The sequence below is a fragment of the Herpailurus yagouaroundi genome, unplaced genomic scaffold, assembly GCF_014898765.1.
Source record: "Herpailurus yagouaroundi ecotype Mexico unplaced genomic scaffold, PumYag 253, whole genome shotgun sequence".
Lineage (NCBI taxonomy): Eukaryota > Metazoa > Chordata > Mammalia > Carnivora > Felidae > Herpailurus > Herpailurus yagouaroundi.
In genome coordinates this window covers 3,455,508-3,468,669 of record NW_024412470.1, presented here as the reverse complement: position 1 = coordinate 3,468,669, position 13,162 = coordinate 3,455,508, and the positions used below count along the sequence as shown (strand labels likewise).

Below are 13,162 nucleotides of genomic sequence, written 5' to 3'. Positions count from 1 at the left end.
CAAAATGTGCTTTGAAGTCTAAGCTTGTATGAAGTGAGATAAGAGCAGGCTCCGTCACCCTCAAAGCATTCCTGTTGTGTTTACTTTCTTCAGAGGGCTTGGTCTTTTGGTCTCTTTGCTCCTGCTTCCAAAACACATGAGTGCTTGCTTGTGACACGTCTTCCAACTCAAATCAGCTATCAGACCCTCAAGCATGGATTGGGGCCCTTATAAGTTAAGATTCACAACCTCCTGGACACGTCAAGACCCCAGGTAGCAAGCAGGAAATGAGTGAATGAAAACTGCTGGACTTACCGTTCAGCACGCACCCCCCCCCCCCAAAGGAGTTGCCTTGAAAACAGGCAAAAATAATTACTCCTCCAAAGTGTAGCACTTTGATCTTCTCAACAGTGCACTGGGGGACAATTATTATCCCATTCCGAGATGAGGTAAGAGACTTGCAGAGTTTACACCACCAGCAAACGGTAAAGCTGGGGCTCAAATTCTGGTGTTCTAACCCCAAATAGTATTTTTTCCCCATTGAGCCCACTATAACTACTGTTTAAAAAATCAATTTTGTTTGAGTCAAACTGGCAATGTAATTGGCTTAGTGTTAGCAGAGCAACTCAAGCAGATCAAATCTAAGGTTAGGTTTCCAAACCAAATCATTTATGATGATGATGATTTGTTGTTGTTGCTGTTATTGTTGTTTGGCTTCTGATTACTTGTCTACATGGCACACAACAAATGGGACTAACTGGATTCTAACAAGCTAAGGTAGAATTCCTGTATTTTGAGATGGATAATTTATTTTATTTATTTTATTTTATTTTATTTTATTTTATTTTATTTTATTTTATTTTTAAAGTTTATGTATTTTTGAGGGAGAGACAACATGAGCCGAGTAGGGGCAGAGAGAGTGGGGGAGAGAGGATCAGAAGCGAGCTCCACACTGAGAGCAGAGAGCCCGACATGGGGCTTGAACCCACAAACTGCAAGATCTCGACCTGAGCTGAAGTTGGACGCTTAACTGACTCAACCACCCAGGCGCCCCTGAGATGAATATTTTAAACAGACATACCAGAAGTTGTAAGTTCACAGGATCTTGTCTGTCAACATTATCACCTCTACTCTTATCCTAGTGGTTCTGTGTATTGCTTAGGTTATACCAGCTACCAGCCACCGTTATAGAACTGCCATATGCCAGTTGAATCAATAGATGGTAAACCTGAAACTAATATAACACCGTATGTTAATTGTACTGGAATTAAAATGAAAAACTGGAAAAAGAGAAAGAACAAACACACTCCAGAAATCTCAGTGGCTTAACAAAATAGAAATTTACTTTTCATTCATATAAAATCACAAATGGATATTCCCGACCAAGTGTCCTCCAGTTGGAAGGAGGGACTCAGGCTCCTTCCATCTCATGTTCCACCACCTTCAATACATGACTAAAGTCACCACTGAACAGAAAAGAGCATGAGGGGGGTGCGTTGGTGGCTCAGTTGGTTAGGTGCCTGACTTCCGCTCAGGTCATAATCCCACAGTTTGTGAGTTCAAGCGCTGCGCTGGGCTCTGTGCTGACAGCTTGGAGCCTGGAGCCTACTTTAGATTCTGCCTCTCTCTCTCTCTATCTCTCTCTCTGTCTCTGCCCCTCCCCTGCTTGTGCTCTCTCTCTCTCAAAAGTAAATACATAACCATTAAAAAAAAAGAAAAGGAAAGGAAGGAAGGAAGGAAGGAAGGAAGGAAGGAAGGAAGGAAGGAGCGAGCATGAGGAATCTTGTGTGTGCTTTGGCGGGGGCGGGGGGTGTTTATGGGCCATAACTAAAAGTAGTATACATAAGCACTCAGTCACACAGAAAAAGCAGTCAAGCTATATTCTCAGAAAGAGGAAGAAACAGATTTGGTGGTCAGGCAGTGGAGTCTACTAAATACTCCCATTGTTCAAGACCTATTTGGAATTCCTACTTCAAAATTATTTTCAAAACCAGTTATTGAGCCTATGAGAAAAATAACGGGTCTTTATTATATATACATCTTTTGGGGTGTAGGTGAACAAAATTTCATTTCTAGCTTGTCAGCTAATGTATTCCTCTGGCTCTATATTCATCGGGTTCTCTAGACAAACAGAACCAATAGGATCTGTCTCCTATATTCCATATATATGGAGAGATATTTATAATATATATATATATATATATCATATATATATGTGATTTTCAATGTGTATATGTGTATATATGTGTGTGTGTGTATATACATGTAGAGACAAAGAAAATGAGAGAGAGAGAGAGATAGAGACAGAGAGAGAGAGGGATATATTACAAGGAATTGGCTGATGTCATTAAGGAGCTGACAGTCCTAAGATCTACAGCTGGCAGCTGAAGGCCTAGCAGCATTGATGCTATGGTCTCAGCCCCAGTCCAGAGGCTTAACAACTAAGAAAGTCAGTGTTGTTCTAGTCCAAGTGCAACAGAGTCAAGACCCAGGAAGAACTGACGTTTCTATTCAAGTCCAAAGAAAGAAAAACAAACAAGCAAACAAACAGTCAAAAAACAAAAACAAGCCCCAGCCTGAAGGCAGTCAGGCAAAAGGAATTCGCTTTTACTCAGACTCTTTATTCTGTGCAGGCTTCCAACTGATTGGATGAGGCCCATTCACATTAGAGAAGTCAATCTGCTCGATCTGGTTTACTCAGTCTACATACTCAAATGTTAATCTCATCTGGATACACCCTGGCAAACACACCCAAAATAATATTTGACCATCAGGTACCTTGGGGCCTATTCAAGTTGACACATAGAATTACCTATTACAGAGTCCCAAAACTTTTATCTACTTACAAAGTTTATTTTTTTACAAGATAAATATTTGCCAGAGCTAAAGAATCCAAAGAATGCAACGCACTTGCTGAAATCAATTTGCAAAGAGATTTTCCAAGTTTTCCAACCCTGTACTCTCAAGGTCTATGCTGAAGATGGTAATGTTCATGTGTATGCATCTATATGTGTGTATGACTGCTGTGAATTCAGTTCCATGTGTAGAGCTCATTGTCTTCTAGAAAGTACCAGTAATAGTGGGGACTCTCAGAGTGTCCAAAGATTAAGTTACTCTTCATGTATGAAGATCATCGGACCTAATCTGAAAACGGGAGGAAGATACCACCAACAGCCTTGGGTTAAGTAAAAAAAAACACTGTATAAACAAAGTGGAATCAGGGTAGTGCCGTGGTGGTGGTGATGTTGAAGGTAAGAGCTTATTATTACCAAGAACATATGGTCACCGCAACTATGGGTTCTTCTCAACGGAGGAATCAGCCCTGTATTTCTTTTCTATCCTGACGGCATCTGTTGCAAAGCCCAACATACAGTCAATAAACTTCTATGTCTAAACTTCGGGTTTTCCAACAAATCTCTAATGCACTGAACAGCGCACTCTTCACTGTGCAGTTATTCTGCATAACCGAGCTGTGTGCGCTGGTTAAGACAAGCACAGTTACTCTAGTGTTTCGCATCAGCGATTGTGGCCTTGACAATAATTTTGGGAAGTCTCTGCAGGTACCACCCACTTTCATAGCCAAACATCTTTTTGAGATAAATGGAGAGGCTTGGGAAAGAGGCATCTTTAACTATCCTATTTCATCAGGGTATCTCTTTTCTTTCTTTCTTTCTTTCTTTCTTTTTTTTTTTTTAACGTTTATTTATTTTTGTGAGAGACGGCAAGTGAGCAGGGGAGGGGCAGAGAAAGAGAGGGAGATACAGAATCCGAAGCAGGCTCCAGGCTTTGAGCTGTTAGCACAGACCCCGATGCGGGGCTTGAACTCATGAACCACGAGATCATGACCTGAGCTGAAGTCAGACGTTTAACTGACTGAGCCACCCAGGTGCCCCTTTTCTAACCTCTTCATAACTTCTTGCCTCAGGCTAATGGCCTATGAGAACAGCACTCTATATATTTTTTGATCCCAATTAAGAATCACCGTATAGAGGCCTGTTCTTCGGGGCTCCTGGGTGGCTCAGTTGGTTGGGTGTCCGACATTGGCTCAGGTCATGATCTCACTGCTCGTGGGTTCCAGCCCCACGTCGGGCTCTGTGCTGACAGCTCAGAGCCTGGAGCCTGCTTCAGATTATGTGTCTCCCTCCCCCTTTGCCCTTCCCCCACTCACGCTGTCTCTCTCCCTCAAAAATACATAAATGTTAAAAAAAAATTTTAAGGAATTGTATACCTCAGGAGAGAGATGTTTGTATCTAGAGCTCTGGATGGTTTGTCTCCTTACCTGTGATACATGGCAAAGTCTATCACCTGGCATTGCCTGTCCTCTAACATTTTTTCTTTTGTAATCTCTCCCTACAAGGCATGTGTCTCACATCTTCATATCAGAAATCCCGCTCCTTCTCCGTTCTGAATTTACTGAGCCAGAGTCCATGTAAGAACAAACTGCGGTCCCCTCGGTGACACGGCACAAGACAGCCTCGTAGGTTGTGGGATATGCCGAACCAGTGAGTAATGTCTGGGAACTCTTTGGCTGACTTCCTCCTGTTCAAGGACAATGTTGCATTCTCCCAAGTGCTCAGAATGTTTCTCCTTTAGGAACAACATCTGACACTAGGATTTCTGAAACCTCAGGTACTGTGGCAAGCCAAGGCTCTTCCCGATAGGAAAAATGCTTAACCAACTGAGCCACCCAGGCACCGGATAGGGAAAAGTGAAAGTCAGTTTGGCTCCTCCTTCTTCTAACTGGTTCATTGTGTCGTGAGCTCCGATGGACTAGCCTTTACTTCCCCTAGAGGTCTGTGTAGATGGTCTGGCACCTCAGAGCAGTGCCTGGTGCCTTCATGGCAATCCACGGTCTGGTCCCTTCCCTACGCTCCGCAGCTGTCACTTAGTGATGGCTTCTTGGATTTCTGCCTCACTTACTTTCACTACATAATTTAGAATTTAATTACATAGACTTTACATTTTTGGACTCTTGCTTCCCAATCTAAACTGCTAATTTGCTAAAGATGTGGGCTCTGTTTTGTGCTTCTTTTGAGTCTCACTCAAAGCACCTACTATCCTGTCTGAATAACTTAACAGTCACTCACTAAATAGGTGCCATGATGATGAAGTCATACTAATTGCTTCTGATGACATACCAGATCTTACACATTCAAATGAGTGCTTTCCTTGGCAAGTCGGCCACCTGGGGAGGCTACCCACATATGCCAATGATGTTATCAATTCTCAAAATAATATTTCAATACCTCTCTCTGTTTGAATGTGTGTCAGAATGTGACATTTAATGTCAGACGTTTAGCACCTACTCTAATGCAAGATACTGTTTTCGGTGGGCACCGCGAAGATTAAAACACAGTTTCTGCTCACAGTTTGCAGTCTTCTGTAGAAGATACGAAGTCTTCTGTAGAAGGCTGTAGATGGTGATGATACAAGGCAAAATGGGTCAAGTCCTATAATTGAGGCACAAAGGATCACTGAGGACCAAAAAGACAAGACCAGGTAATTTAGAGCTGAGGCTCCTCAAAAGCTGTATACCCTTATTCTATCACTGGTTTGGCCTTAGGAAACAAACAAAAGCTACTTGGAATTAAGTGTGGGGAATAAACTAAGTGAATACATGGGATAATACCATCTTCTAAAATGGAAGTAGAGCAATAAATCATACCCATAAGAAATGGTTTTAGGGGCGCCTGGGTGGCGCAGTCGGTTAAGCGTCCGACTTCAGCCAGGTCACGATCTCGCGGTCCGGGAGTTCAAGCCCTGCGTCAGGCTCTGGGCTGATGGCTCAGAGCCTGGAGCCTGTTTCCGATTCTGTGTCTCCCTCTCTCTCTGCCCCTCCCCCGTTCATGCTCTGTCTCTCTCTGTCCCAAAAATAAATAAATGTTGAAAAAAAAAATTAAAAAAAAAAAAAAAAGAAATGGTTTTAAATGATGGCCAAATGAGCCAAACAATTATCAAAAGATGTATATTTGCCTGGCATCTAACTCTTGACCATTCAGCTCTGGGCCCCAACTGTACCTCCATTCCCATAAATAGCATAGACCAGATCCAAGGTTTCCAATGCAACTATGAAAATACACAGAGGTTATGGACCTTCCTGTGAGATTTCACTTTGAATGAACACATGGCAATGGAATAATAGTTGAGAATTCCTGGACTTTATAACTGCTGAGTACCCTTCGAGCTCACACATTCTGTGCTCTGCACATAGATGAGGAGAAGCCATCAATGCCATTGGGTGACAGAAGACAGTCAGTTGCCAGATGCGAATCATCTGTCCCATGTCCAAAGAGTCCTGGCTAACCTGCATAACCCCTGGCAGAGCCCTGCTTCTCTGTCACCATCTCTCCTGTCACCCTATTTTATTTCCCTCAGAGTATTTATGACTCTTAAATTATTTATTTGCTTACCTTTGAGTTGTGTGCTTTTCCCACTAGAATGAAAGATGATCCATGAAAACAAAGAACTTGACTCTCTTGTTTATGGCCCTATCTGGGGTGACTAAATCATTGTCAGGTACATAGCAAACATTTGATACATCTTCTTGGAAAACCAATGAGTGAATGAGTGAATGAATCAATTGATCAATTAATTCTCTTTTGTGGATAAGAATTTAGGGAGCAGGCCTCAGGAAGATAACATAATGTGAATTCAGTAAAGGTATAGCTGAGTACCATCTATGCTTTGGCATTTGTGAGGCACTGAGAATACAGAGTGGAAGGACCTATCTTTGGTGAGCTCACAGTCTATTTAGGGAAACAAAGCAGGACTGCATGGAACACTACGTATAGGAGAAAAATAATAAAACAAGATAGTATGTCGAGTAAGATCTCAGAGATCTCACCAGCAAATGGTGGATTGTGAAGCAGGAAACCACATAATGTGTTAGGCATTCAGAGGAAGGGCAGAAATTCCTGTGAGCTGAAATGACCTAGAAGATCTTCAAAGAGGAGAAAAACAACAAGTGAGAATACAAGGATGTGAATCAGGGGGTATCCCAGGCAAAGATGCCTGAGGGGAAAGAGCAAGGGACAATCTGATTGCATAGAAGGGGAATCAAATAATATGTTCAGATATCTTTCTCATTTATCTTCCAGCCAAATCCTGAAAGGAGACTATTATCTCTATTCTATGGATGAATCAGCTTGCCCGGATTCCCAAACCTTGGTGATGGAGTCAGGATTTGTGCCCAGATCAGTCTGATTTCCAGGACCCTGCTTCTCCACTGATGGGGAAAAGTCTCTGATCTGTGGAAAGGGGAGGTATATGTAGGAGAATGGTAAAAAATGAAGATGAAGTTAGTCTGTTGTTAGAATATGTTAAGGACCTCGGATGGTACTCTATACCATAAGACAAGTGAAGATATTAAAAAATCTTACCCAGGGGAGTGATTCTTTGAAAGTATTCATTTAGGAAATTGAATCTGAATAGATTGAAAAAAGAGAAAGAAGGAGATCATGTAACAATTATCGTAACATTTCTGAGCTGAGATAAATGGAAATGAACGAAGAAGGAACAGGAATAATGGTAGTTTAAAAATGGGAGAATTATTGGATTATTGTAGGGCAAAGTCAGGAGAAAGATGCAGCCTTAATACTATTGTCCATTGTCTCCTGGTGTGCCCATGTCCTTTTTTGTTGTATCTGTGGTACCTGTTTCTGATTAGAGTCCCTATTCTCAACACACACATTCACATCACACACACACACACACACACACACACACACACACACACACACGGTCCTCTCTTTGCTTTTGATAATCTGTATTTTGTAGTTTTTTTTCTCCAAAACAAATATGAATTATTGTGAAATAAAAAAGGAAATTTAAGGGGCGCCTGGTGGCTCAACCAGTTAAGTGTCTGACTCTTGGTTTTGGCTCAGGTCATGACCTCACGGCTTCATCGGTTCATGCCCCACATCAGGCTCTGCTCCGGCAGTACAGAACCTGCTCGAGATTCTCTCTCTTTCCTCTTCTGCCCCTCCCCAATTCATGCTTTCTCTCTCTCCAAATAAATAAACAAACTTAAATTTTTTTTCAATAACAAAAAAAGAAAATTTAAAAGGGAGAATTAGTTACTGGCCACTTTTCGCAAGTAATAAAAAGTGAAGAGGCATTTACAAGATATTAAGAATAGAAAATGAAAGAGAGTTAAATTGTATATCTGAGAAAGAGAGAGAGAGTTCTATCAGATAAAAAAAAGAAGGGTTCAGAGAAATTTTTGGAGAGTTATAAAACTTTAAGGAATTCTACTGAACAGGGTTCTGTTATCTTGCCTAGGAAGTAACTGAAGATATGATAGACCTTCATGTAGGAATTAGAACTGATACAAGCACCTGCTTTCTCCCACATCTCTGGAATACTCTTAAGATTAAGAGACATAATGCATGTAAAACTGCTTTAGATTCTTATTGGAGAAATATTTATTGAAGCGCCTTTTAAAAGAAAGGAACCTGGTCTAAACGGAATAAAAACAAGCTTGCATTTTTTCCTCACAACTTCCCTACATATTCTGGTATCATTTTCATTCCATATAGTTCTGATTTCTGGACATCTGGGAGGTTAGAAAGGCCAGCTATACACTCGTCCGTTTATACATCGGACATAATCCTCACCATTCTGTACCATAATTGTGTGTTTTTATGCCTGTTTCCCGAGAATACTGCAAAGATTAGAGAAGAGAATGTGTTTGTTTATTTTTGTGTCTCTAATGCCTTGAATAAATAAGATGCTCAATCAATGAGGTTAATGAGCGAATAGATTTATGTAACATAAATTATGCTGAGAGATTTCATCACTTGAGAATTAATAATGTTGAATTACTCTTGGAAAGGCCACTCATTTTGACTTCTTGTACAACAACTGGTAAAATGGGAATGTTCTTGAAAGGAATTAAAAAACATTTAAATATCTAAAAGATAATTTCCACCGCTGGCTTATTCTCAGGGAAATTAGAACATTTTAGGATAAAGAGTATCAAAGGTTCACAATATCCCTTTTCTTTCTTATTTTATAGATCTCTTTTCCACCTACTCATGGACATCAGGTGACTGTTTTGTTTTTAAAATGTTAAAACAGGAAAGGGAAATTTTATGTTAATAATAATCATTATATTCACAGGATAACTGTGAATTCATGCTTCTTCATGTTAGGTACTGAAAGATAAAGGATAATTCACATGTGATTATATTCATATATATACTAGAGGATAAAGGCATAGATGTATATAAAACTATATCGTCTATCCGTCTATCTATCTATCTGGTATCGTATATCTACATATAGTTTCATATGTACGTATTTTTTTTTTACCAGATACTGATTTATCTTGATTATGTATACAATAAGATTATATAATTTAAATGACACTTTGAATTGAAGTAAATGAAAAATTTGGGGAAAATGGTAAGTAATGACATCTTTTTCCGTTTGGCCACTTGGGACCACTGATACGTTTTGCACATGTAGCCCCAGTCTTCATGTTTTCCCATCCGCATTTAGTCCAGCTCGAGAAGGAGCAACACCCTGCCGTGGGAAGGAGGCCAACCTTGCAGTCAGATGTTCCTGGGCTTGAATTGCTCCGGCTCCACCGCTGAGAGGGCGAGAGTCCTTGGACAAATCACTTCACCTTTCCGATTCTCGCTCTCGCCATGTGTCCAATGTGGATGAGACCCCGCCCACATCTTCACACGTGTCGCCTATCAAGCCCGCAGTAAATACTAGTATGCAGGCTCTCACTTCCTCACCCCTAAATCTCTTTCAACGATATACAGAAATCCCTTTGAATCCATTGCTTCATATCATGTTGAAAAAACAAAACCCCAGAACCTTCCCTTATAGTTCCCCAAACCATACGTAGTCAATCATGCCTAGAACATATTACTAAGATGTAAGAACCAATCACAACGTTTGCTCATACCGGTAGGTTGAATCTCAAGTTGGCTGCCTCCAGCTGGCTATCTGTTGAAACACTTTATGCTTTTATAAGGGTGAATCCAGAGTGCACTGAGTAATGCATAATAAAATTAGTTTGGGGAGAAAGGAACCAAGTTTAAAAGAAAAAAAAAAGAGAGAGAGAGAGAGAGAGGGGACAGATAAGCACAGTAAAATAATCTCCAATGACTTCATTGTGAAGTAATGACTTTTACCAAATAACTGCATTGTAGTTTTATCTTTCCAACCAAGATTGTGTTAATGCTCTAAAATTAAATCTCTTGTGAAAGTTATCTGGAATTTCTCAACAAGTTTTTAAAGGGGTTTTATTTTTTCATTGGAGGTCATGCCTCAAGAATTTGTAGGAATTCCGCCTGGAAAGTAATAATCAGTGGAAACTGGCAGTCAAAGCTAATTTATATTACTCTTCCAGATAAAAATTCCTTCCGTCTTAGACCTGCATTTCAAAAAAGATTATTATCACTCTGGAGAGAATACATCAGTGTAGAAAAAAGAGAAGAATGACCTCAAGGGTGTCTTTGCTGCCTCTGTGCAACGCTAGGTCTGCTTCTTCTTAAAACTCCCTTTTGAATCCTCTCCTCTGAAATGTGTTGAGGCGATTCAAAGCAAGAGTCTGTCAGAGGTATGCTCGAGGAGCACTCTCGAAATGATGTTCCCTAATGTGCCTGCTGTGGGAGTTCATGACACGTCTTGGGTGGTGGGGAAAGGGAGGACAGAAGGAAGATGGGGGAGACAGACGTTCAGCACCATGACCAAGAGGAGGGAGGTGCTTTTAACATGGCGGTATATTCTCACTCCCTTAGTAGCTAGAGGGATTGGTTTTTCCCAACCAGACTCTTCTTCCTTCTTTTAGCTGTGTTGGTGTTTTCATACATATGACACGTTCATGAGGGAGCGTGCTTAATGGAAAAGCCTTCGCTATTTTTAATGGCAGACCTAAATCCAAACCTCAGGTCCTTCGCTTACTACCTCCTCCGCTTACAAGTTATTTAAACTTTCTGAGCCTAAGTCTCCATACCTATAAAATTCATAGAATATTTAGGAATTGACTAGATGTTATATGTAAATCACTCAGCTTGGCATTGGGTCAGTACCAAAGAAAAATTTGTTGGAAGAACAAATGAGCAAATGAATATTAGTTCCTTCTACCTTCTCCAGCCCATCCACAGAGTTTGGGATGTTAATCCAATGTGGATAACCTGGAGTCTATTCAACAATCTGATCAATGAAGTACAAAAACACTACCACTCGCTTTGGTGATTCTGGAAATTGAAGTCATCAGATATTTTTGAATCAATACCAACTAAAATCCACAAAAGAGATATGCCAAATCATGAATTCACCGACTGAGCTACCCAGGCGCCCCTACCAAATCATGAATTATATGACTAGAGTAAGCATTCAGAAGCCCTAACCATGTCTCAAGACTAGGAGGCTAAAAAGAACTTTTAAAGGCCATTTTTTGATTCATAGTATTTCAGTCTGAGATACTGCCAAAAACATACATGGCATCAAAATCCAAAGGCCTGCCTTTCCTATCACCCAGATATGTGTAATGAATGGGTCAGACCTACCCACCTTCCAGCATTCAACAGGCCAAAATTGAACAGAGGAAGCATTCCATTTACTAAGAATTCAATCACTCTTATTGAAATATTTCAGCAGTTGAACTGAAACTTGCTAGCATCATAAATACAGCTTGTACAATTCCAAAAAGCATATATTTGGGACAAGGCCATTGTTAATCCTATGTGGTTTTTCAGTGGGTAGGTAATTCTTTAACAGTAGAAACAGAAGACAGATTTGCTTCCAATTGTGAGCTCATTCCTAAGGTCACAACTGAAAGCTGAAAGAGAAACGGAGTCCAAAATAAACATCAGTTTGGACTATAAAGCATTTCTCTCTGAGGGTGCCCAGGTTTATATGAAGGAATTCCACCTCAAACAAGGAGAAATTTAACTCACTTTTCCCAGTTATTAGTGGGCATGTCTAGTGTCTGCCTGTTCACCCTGACCCATTCTCCAACCTCCAATCCATTTTCTTAAGACCCTGGCTTAAGAACCACGTGAACCCAGAGTTCTTCTAACTCTGTGCACTTTGGTTGCTCTAGAAGGGTAAAAAATAAGGTTATAAACTATCTGTAGGAACAGTCACTAACATGGTTGGCCAGAAAAGCTCAGTAAGAATGCCAAAAAGTTTAATTTGTTGTAACCTATGATTTCTTAGTAAATATTAACTAATGTTAGAAGTATGCATGGATTTACTTCCCTAGGCTGTTTGAGCCTTTTAACTCATAATTTTTTAAAACAAAGCAAAAAAAAAAAAATTAAATAACCTTCGAAAGTGACTCATAAAGGAAGGGTGTTTGGTTTGTGTCCCTCACCTCCTCCAAGCTACCCATCTTCAGAGTGATGTTTTTTTTTTCTTTTCATGAGCTTGTCCCTTTCGCTTATGTGCCTGGTTGATGGATAATTCCCTCTGCAGGTGCCTCTAGAATCCTGAGTGCTTAACCCTTTGGTTAAGTAACTAACCGTGCACCAAGGCAGTCACTTGCATTACCCTTTACTTGGGTTATGACTGCCAACTGGGTGCCCAGTCATGCTAAGACTGAAGACTTTACCCATGTGTAGTCTCCCAGGAGCTCTTCACAGGATCATGACTGGGATGTGAACCAGAAACCTACATGTTCCCTGGCCACAAAAGGCATCTTCCTGGCCCAAGCTACTGAAGCTCAGCTGACCTGCAAACAGCTCAGTAGACTCAGTAGACTGAGTTCTTAAAAATTATTATTTCTTTATGATTACTTATTCATGTATTTTCAGAATGCCAGATGCCACTCTCCTTGTATCTCAAAGACACAGAACTACTTTAGAAGTTGGCAAATTCTAAATGCATGTATGCATTATTTATCATATATTGATTTCACCAACTATATGCCAGTTGGAGAAATGAGGGCAAGGGCACACTAAAAAAAGAGGCAAAAGCAATTTTAAAGGCAAGAGAGGCTACCCGATATGGTGCAGAAAATGAGTAGGCCAGTGAGGCTGGAGCTCAGCATCCATTCACTGGAGAAAAAGGGTATCACTGGGGACTAGAAAGCTGGGGAATTGGGGGGGGGCAGTCCTCAGAAGACCCATTGCAATGATCTTCCAAATACCATGGGTTTTGGACTTGATTCTGAAAGCCAGAAGAGAACTAAAAGAATCACCTGATGAGATTTGTAACGTGA

The 13,162-nt window shown here is 40.6% G+C and overlaps 1 long non-coding RNA gene across 1 annotated transcript in view; it reads left to right on the top strand.

Annotated features, from left to right (window-relative positions):
• Positions 1–7,826, top strand: part of LOC121020909 (uncharacterized) — a 53,778-nt gene extending 45,952 nt beyond the window's left edge. Inside the window, exons 3-4 of the long non-coding RNA XR_005786356.1 lie at positions 4,337–4,481; positions 7,077–7,826. This is a non-coding gene — a long non-coding RNA (uncharacterized LOC121020909). The remainder of the gene's footprint in view (positions 1–4,336; positions 4,482–7,076) is intronic.
• Positions 7,827–13,162: the final 5,336 nt, after the last annotated feature.